The sequence below is a fragment of the Oryza glaberrima genome, chromosome 9 (genome assembly GCF_000147395.1).
Source record: "Oryza glaberrima chromosome 9, OglaRS2, whole genome shotgun sequence".
Lineage (NCBI taxonomy): Eukaryota > Viridiplantae > Streptophyta > Magnoliopsida > Poales > Poaceae > Oryza > Oryza glaberrima.
The window spans coordinates 6,297,034-6,306,419 of NC_068334.1; positions in this window are offsets into that span (position 1 = coordinate 6,297,034).

The window sequence follows — 9,386 nt, forward strand, 5'->3', positions numbered from 1 at the left end:
TTGCCACGGTTCATTCAGTTGCAACAAGAGTTTTTATTTGCAATGGCAAACTGATCCAGTGGTAAAAACCCTATTGCTACGGACTTTTGCGCCACGAGCCCTAACGATAAAAATCCGTTGCAATTGCACCTATTGCAACGGTTTTGGGCATATTGCAACGAATTCAAGCCGTTGCATAAGCCCGATTTTCCAGTTGTGTTGGTAGAGGTTTTGATAAGGATTTCATAAAATAAAAATGTCCTGTTAGTAAACCTATTGTTGTGGATGATCGGGAGATTACTGAAGCCGAAATTGATGATGGCGGCTCTGTCGATAATTTGCTTTCTTCGCTAATTAGTGGTGCTATACACGGAGATATCAGAGATAGAAATATTGAGGTGCCAAATGAGTCAGCAAATAATTTTTTCAGATTAATGGAAGAAGCTCGGAATGAATTGTCAGGCTATTTCAGATTAAGTGCATGTACGGTATCAGGAACAATTCCATGGAGCAAATACTTCACTTATTCTGTCTTTTGCTTCGTGAGGGACATTGTGTCCCAAATACTTTGGATAAAGTTCGAAAGGTAGTCCGAGATCTTGGCTTGGACTACCAAAAGATTCATGCTTGTGTCAATGAATGTGTGTTATTTCGTGGAGAGTACGATAAGATAAACACATGTCCAACATGTGGGAAGAGTAGGTGGAAAAATATAGATTCTGGTGAACTTGGGGAACTTGAGTAAAGAAAAAGGTCCTTCGTCCTCATAAAATACTTAGGTATTTTCCACTTATTCCTCGATTTCAAATATTATATATGAATGACACCACATCGACGTATATGCGTTGGCACAAGGAAGAATTGCTTGATGATGGGAAAGTGTGGCACCCAGCAAACTCGTTGGCATGGAAGCACATAGATGAAAAGTACAGGGATCGATTTGCACCTGATCCACGCAATGTTAGGCTTGGACTTGCATCAGACGGTTTCAATCCATTTGGGATGTTGAATGTGACTTACATTACATCCATTTGGGATGTTGAATGTGACTTACACTACCTGCCTGCTTGGTTATGCTTGAAACAATCTTATTGGATGATGTCGATGCTGATACCTAGGCCTAGATCTCCAAGAATGAACATTGACGTATATTTGCAGCCTTTGATCGATGAGTTTAAATAGCTGGGGACTGAAGGAGTTGAAACATGGGCTGCCAAGGTGAAAAAGAATTTTATGATACGTGCAATTCTGCTTTGGACAATAAACGATTTTCCTACATATGCCATGTTATCAGGTTGGAGCACAAAAAGGCAAGTTTGCGTGTCCTTATTGCACAAGGATACTTAATACTTATGGTTAAAACACGATAAGAAGCATTGTTACATAGGCCATGACCGCTTTTTGGCTTCAAACCACAGGTAGCGAAAGAACAAGTTTGAAACGAGAGGGTCTCCAGTGGCACTTAGTGGTGACGAAGTATTGAAGGAGTACGAGAGTTTCGAGCAAATCAATTTTGGCATGACGTCAAGGAAGAGGAAGCAACGAGATGAAGATACTAGATGGCACAGCTGGATGAAGACGAGTATTTTTTTTATCTTTCTTACTGGAAATCATTGCTTATATGCCATAATCTAGATGTGATGCATATTGAGAAGGACATATGTGAGAGCTTGCTAGGTACTTTGCTTGATTTAACAGGTAAATCGAAGGACAGCGAGAAGGCTCGAATTAATTTGCAAGAATTGGGTATTAGGAAGGATCAACATCTATTGGTCCATAAAGGAAAATACACTTTGCCGGCAGCCTTGTACACGTTAAGTCCAAGTCAGAAGGAAATTCTATGCAAATTTCTACAAGATGTTAAGATGCCAGATGGTTATGCCTCAAATATTAGAAGATGTGATGATGAAAATGGTTGGAAGGTTAGTGGACTTAAAAGTCATGACTACCATGTTTTATTACAAAAACATTTATCATTGGTGGTACGCCATATTTTGCCTGAAGATGTTGTGATCCCATTCATCGAGCTCAGCAGGTTTTTCAACGAAATATGTTCAAAGGAGCTTGAGGTGACTGAAATTGAAAAACTTTGCAATTCGATTAGAGAGATCCTTTGTCGGCTTGAGATGATATTCCCTCCATCATTATTTTTTTATTTTTTATGTATGGAACTAAACATTGGCACCTTAAGGAAGGTATGCACACAAGATCATCTTCTTATTCATGAAGTGTTTTTGGAACAGTTTTAACATAAAACTGACCTTCCTGAATTTATTTTAGAAGCAACCAGTGTTATAGGGTAAAAGATTTCGACAAACCAATGTTTATCTTGCTGAGATTTCGAGATGCATGTGGTACATACGTGACTGATTGTTTGTTGTGTGCTGACTATAGCTTCAAGGACCAAGGCAGCACAGATCATCCAGACAAGCGGTACATACGTGACTGATTGTTTGTTGTGTGCTGACTATAGCTTCAAGTTGCTTCGGTTTGTGCTAATGGCCAAGCGATTAGTGCCCCTTCATCCCCAACAACATATATACTTTTTCCCGTGTCCTCCCATTCACAACGTATTTTCTTTTCATATCGATATCAACTAAAATTGAACCATTTTTGGACCACAGGAGTTTTCGCAAGTTAAATTGTTTGTCTGTTTATTTCCACTCCAAACAAATTTTCCCATCTATAGCTATATATCACCACTTAGGCTGCGTTTGCCACCATGAGATTGGGAGATAGTTTGTTCCGTTTTCCGCGCACACGCTTCCCAAACTACTAAACGGTGCGTTTTTTAAAAAAAAAATTCTATAGGAAAGTTGCTTTAAAAAATCATATTAGTCCATTTTTGAAATTTAAAATAGTTAATACTCAATTAATCATGCGCTAATGGCTCACCTCGTTTTACGTATCTTCCCAATCTTCTCTATCTCCCCTTTCTCAAACTCAGCCTTAGTCTCCTAGCTAGCTAGTATACTTAACTGTAGCAAGGATGAGTAATAAATTAAAGTGGCAGTGCCAAGCCATTGAAGCCAAACACATGGTAATTAGGTGGGCATTAAGTTCTCAACATTTCAATTCCATCAAGACACGAAAATCTGTCTGTTCATATGACTAATGGTTACTACAAAGTTTATCATTTCGGTGTCCTTTAAATACCCAAGTTTAGTCACAAATGTTCATATAACTATGCTTGGGCCCTCCCTTCATCAGGATGTTATTTGTATTTTTTTTCAACTTTTATATATAGAACACAAGAGCGAAACTGCCCATGGAAGGTAAGCATGCACATATTATATTTTTTCCCATTATTCATGTGTAAATTTCAAAAAATGTTTTGCAATAGTTGTAATATGAAACTAAGGTTGCAGATTTATTTTTTTTTCATGTAACCACTGTAACTGTTCTTGGGCAGATTTTTTTTTCATGTAACCAAAAGTTGATTAGTAGTAAGTTCAATCCTCTTTCATCGTGTTCAGATAATTCTGCAGCCTAGTAGATCATTGGCCAACTTCTTTCCAGGCGACAATAAGTGCAATCTAATATCTGAAAAATGGAAAAAAAAACAACCTAAGTGCAACTGAATATGTATGAAAATCCTGACGGAGTCACGTGGCGTAGACAATCCAAGTGTTTTTTTTATACACATATGACGGAAAACTCTATTTATCACTTAAGGAAATATCTCCTCGTTTTTCATGCAACTTGAAAAATCATCAAAAAATTTGAAAACAATTAGTATGATAGACCAATATATGATATGTCACTTCGCAAACATGTATATTTAAATTCAACTTATACAAGTAAAAACAAAAACAACAAATTTGACTATGAAAAGAACGTGTAATTCACGGTCAAATTTGTTATTTTTGTTATGAATTGTATAAGTTAAATTTTAACTTGCATGTTTGCGAAAAGATGTATCATATATTGATCTATCTTGATAAGTTTTTTCAATTTTTTTGATAACTTTTGAAACGACATGTACAAAACGAGGATCTACTTCCACATATAACTTCTCGCATCTAAGCGAACGCCCAACGGAATCCCATCTAAATTCCCAATCAAGTTTTCTTTTGAGTTCTATGAAAAAAAGATCCAACAATAGCCCTAAGCAGGAAAACTGATGTGCACTAAGGTTCCCGATCTTCCGAAAGGTTTTGATAAACAACGATTTGGGCGGAGTCGCGACACAAATCGATCCAGCTTCTTGAACACGCACGCCCTTGAGCCCCGCAATCACAGCACCACATCTCCTCTGGTTATCACCCGTGTCGAAACGGGGATGACCTCGCCGAGCAGGCTAATCCCTGTTTGCCAATTGAAGAGCACAAACAACAACGAGATAGAATACAACCAAAATTGCAGATGAATGATTAAGCTCACGAGTTGGGGTCTTACAAACCGATCTAGCGGCGAAACTGTTCTCGATAGAATAATCTAAGCAAAACCCAAACCCTAAACATGACGGTGGGTACTGATATATAGAGTTTAGGGTCGTGCAACCCCCTCTCGACGCAACCCTAATGGGTTCCAACACGATACACAGCCCAAAGACCCAAATACGGTGACGCAGCACCGGGACAGATTCTGGACATCAAATTGTTCAGTCGATTTCCGTTGACTCAGAAAGAGTTTGAACGTGGGACCAAAACCATTGGAAAGGTTATCTTCTTAGCTTTCCATCCATATAAAGAACACCCCAATCCGAGCACGTATGCGACCTAGGCGCCCATTTTAGTGCAGACTGGTCCTGGACTCCGAATTGCACCTGAGTTCGACATGGTTTGGGCCTCCACCTTGACTTGGACGTCCTCGACGATCCTCCATGGCTCTAAATCCTTCTCAAAATGTCTCCTTGTGCCCTACATTGTTCCTAATCACAATATAATCATTAGGTAGCAATCTATTCTCGACTTCGTACAAAAAAGAACATAGGAACGAGCTCACCTCTAAATTCAATTGTCGCGCGCGAGGTCTTGTTATCGGTCCTTGAATGACTGTTGGAGGATTGTCGTGTGTATCCGAAGGAGTGATGTCCGCATTATCCTCCCCCTCTTGAATTGAAGTCGTCCTTGACTCAAGCTCATCTTCTTCTCCCAAGTATGGCTTCAATTCTAAAATGTTAAACGTGGGGCTAACCCCAAACTAGGGACACAACTCAAGTTTATATGCATTATCATTAATCTTCTCAACAATTTTAAAAGGATGATCGGCGCGAGGCATCAACTTAGACTTTATCAATTCTGGAAATATATCCTTTCTCAAGTGCAACCAAACTAAATCACCCATTATAACCTTAACTTCTTGCCTACCTTTACTACCAGCAATTCTATACTTTTCAGTCATCTTTTCAATGTTGTGCTTGATTGTCTCATGCATTTTAAAAATAAATTTAGCACGTGCCTTAGCATCATTTTGAACCCTCTCACTAGTAGGTAAAGGCAAGATATCAATAGGAGCACAAGGATTGAAACCATATACTACCTGAAAAGGACATACCTTGGTAGTAGAATGTGTTGCCCGATTATATGCAAACTCCACATGAGGCAAACATTCTTCCCACATCTTCAAATTTTTCTTCAAAATAGCCCTCAACATGGTACCCAAAGTACGGTTGACTACCTCCGTTTGTCCATCTATTTGTGGGTGACATGTTGTAGAAAACAATAGCTTTGTACCCAACTTGTTCCTTAGTGTGTGCCAAAAATGACTTCAAAATTTTGCATCACAATCTGAAACAATAGTAGAAGGCATACCACGCAAGCGAACAATCTTATGGAAAAACAGATCAGCAATATGAACAGCATCATCACTTTTATGACATGGTACGAAATGTGCCATCTTAGAAAAATGATCCACCATAACAAAAATGCTATCCATCCCCCTCTTAGTCCTAGGCAATCCTAAAACAAAGTCCATAGAATTATCTGCCCAAGGAATAGGAGGTACAGGAAGAGGCATATACAAATCATGTGGATTCAAACGAGACTTAGCTTTCTGACAAGTGGTGCAACGTGCCACGAACCTCTCAACATCTTTTCTCATTCTTGGCCAAAATAAATGCAAGTCCAAAACATCTTCCGTCTTCTTAGCTCCAAATGTCCCATCAACTCTCCTCCATGCGCTTCACGTATCAACAAAAGACGAGCGGAACCAACTGGAATGCATAGACAGTTAGCTCTATAACAAATCCACCATTGATCACAAATTTGTTCCAACTACGTCCCTCTTTGCAAATCAACATCACTTCATTAAAATCAGGATCAAGCGCATATTGTTCTTTAATTGATTCAAGTACAAATATCTGACAATCAAGTTGGGACAAGAAAGCATAGCGCCTAGACAAAGCATCAGCAATCACATTATCTTTTCCTTTCTTGTGTTTGATAACATAAGGAAAAGATTCAATAAATTCAACCCATTTAGCATATCTACGATTCAAATTATTTTGAGAGCGAAGATATTTAAGCGTTTCATGATCGGAGTGAATAACAAATTCTTTAGGTCACAAATAATGACGCCATGTCTCTAAAGAACGTACAAGAGCGCACAATTCCTTATCATACGTGGAATAATTCAGAACAGGACCATGCAACTTCTTGCTAAAGTATGCAACAGGCTTACCATCTTGCATCAAAGCACCCCCAATGCCAACTCCACTAGCATCACATTCTAACTCAAAAGTCTTACCAATGTTTGGAAGTTGTAGCAATGGTGCGTGTGTAACGTTGTCCTTCAAAGTGTGAAACGACTTCTCCTGTGTCTTTCCCCAATGGAAGACCACCCCTTTCTTCGTCAACTCATTCAATGGTGCAGCAAAGGTGCTGAAATCTTTGATGAAACGGCGATAGAATCCTACAAGACCAAGAGAACTCCTCACCTGTCTGATGGTTTGGGGAACCAGCCAACTCTATGGCTTCAATTTTCGTCTCATCCACCTAAATTCCCTGCGCAGTAACAACATATCCAACAAAAAAAGCTCGTTCCGTGCAAAAGATGAACTTTTCAAGGTTAGCAAACAAACATGCATCGCGTAGAGCATTAAAAACAGCACGTAAATGATCCATGTGTTCATCCAAAGACTTGTTGTAAATCAATATGTCATCAAAGTAAACTACCTCAAATCGTCCAATAAAAGGACTTAAAACCTCATTCATTAAGCGCATGAAAGTACTAGGTGCATTAGTCAAACCAAAAGGCATTACTAACCACTCATACAAACCAAATTTAGTTTTGAAAGCTGTTTTCCATTCATCTCCATGTTTCATTCTAATTTGGTGGTAGCCACTACGCAAGTCAATCTTTGTGAAAATTATAGAACCACACAACTCATCAAGCATGTCATCTAACCTAGGAATAGGATGACGATACCGAATAGCAATATTATTAATGGCTCTACAATCAACACACATTCGCTAAGAACCATCTTTCTTAGGAACCAAAATGACAGGAACTGCACAAGGACTAAGCCTTTGGCGTACATACCCATGGTTCAAAAGATCTTGGACATACCGCTGAATTTCCTTAGTCTCCTCGGGGTTGATTCGATAAGCAGCACGGTTTGGCAATGATGCTCCTGGAATCAAATCAATTTGATGCTCTATCCATCTCATATATGGCAATCCTAGGGGTATCTCAGCTGGAAAGACATTCTCATACTCCTGCAAAAGGTTAGTAACAACAGGAGGTATCGAACTAGCAATATCATCTAGAGAAACCAAAGCTTGTTTGCATAGCAAGGAATAGCAAATATCATCATCTGAAATTTCAGTAATGTCACATTTTGTTGCAAGCATAACACCACCCTTCAACTTAATTCCCTCAACCTTAGAGCTAGGTGAAAGCTTATCCCTTTTAGGTGGAAAAATAGATTTTGCAACTTGCTGATTTTCAGATTCATCAAGTTTCAAACTAGCAGCTCGTTCTTTATCAGCTTCTACAATTTCAGTAGGGATCAAAGGTAGCAAAGTAATTTTCTTTCCATTATGCACAAAAGTGTATTTATTACTCCTACCATGGTGTGTAGCATCATTATCATGTTCCCAAGGACGACTCAACAAAAGTGAACAAGCTTGCATAGGAACCACATCACAATCAACAGAATCTGCATATGAGCCAATGGAAAACGAAACCCTACAAACCTGTGTTACCTTTGCTCTTCCGGAGTCGTTTAACCACTGAATATGGTAAGGATGTGGATGCATACGTGTGGTCAAGCCAAGCTTCTTGACCAAATCAGAACTCACCAAGTTGTTGCAGCTACCTGCATCAATGATCACACGTGCACGACGATTGTTGATGACGAAGAAAATCTGAAACAAATTATGGCATTGCAACCTCTCAGGCTGTTGTACCTGCGTGCTGAGCACCCGCTGCACAATGATGGTCCTGTAGGCTGTTGTGTCATCTCGACCAAAGACTACACCATTCTCATCATCAACTTCTTCTTCATCCTCTTCCTCTTCAACGTCGGAGGTGGTGACGTAGCCATCTTCTGTAGCAACAAATGCCCGTTGACTAGGGAAATCTTTCTGCACATGCCCAAACCCCTGGCAATAGTGGCACTGAATTTGTCCCGTCGAGGCGACAGATAAGGCACTCTTGGAGGGTACCTGCGAAGAACTTTTACTTGACTCTGCTGGTCGTGGGGGAGATGGTTTGGGTGCCGCGGAAAGTCCGGATGCAGCTGGTCGCTTGCTCGCTGGCTGGGGAGGCGCCCGGAAAGAGACGGCCTTGGGTAGTCCCACAGATGGCGTCGAGCACGGAGTGTATGTACACACCTTGTTATTGCCCTGCTGCTCATGCCCCTGCAATTCCTTCTCTGCAAGCATTGCAAACTGAAACAACTGGTTGACAGAGTTAAATTCCTTATAATCAACTATGTTCTGAATTTTCTCCCTCAAACAAGAATAAAAACGACAAATGGCATCCTCGACCCCCTCCACTATGCCACAGCGTCTCACACCCTTTTGTAGCTCACCATACTAACCCTGTACAGATTTATCCCCTTGTTCCAAACGCATCAGTTTCTTGTGTAAATCTCTATGATAAGATGGAGGAACAAATCTATCGCGCATAGCTACCTTAAGTTCTTCGCAAGTAATAGGTAAAACCCCCTCATCAGATAACCCAACCCACCACATGATAGCAAAATCCTTGAACTCACTACTGGCTTGTCGAACTCTATGTTGCTTAGGCATAAGGTGGGCATTAAACTTTTGTTCTACTGTCATCTCCCAATTAAGGTATTTCTTAGCATCGTAATATCCCGAAAAAGAGGATATTTTAAACTTAACCTTAGGATAAGAATCATCGGGCACACGATTATTATTACCTTGTTGGTGGTGATTGCCACCCATACCTCTGCGGTTTGTGCGTAGACGACGTTGTAGCTGTGCTTGCCTTGT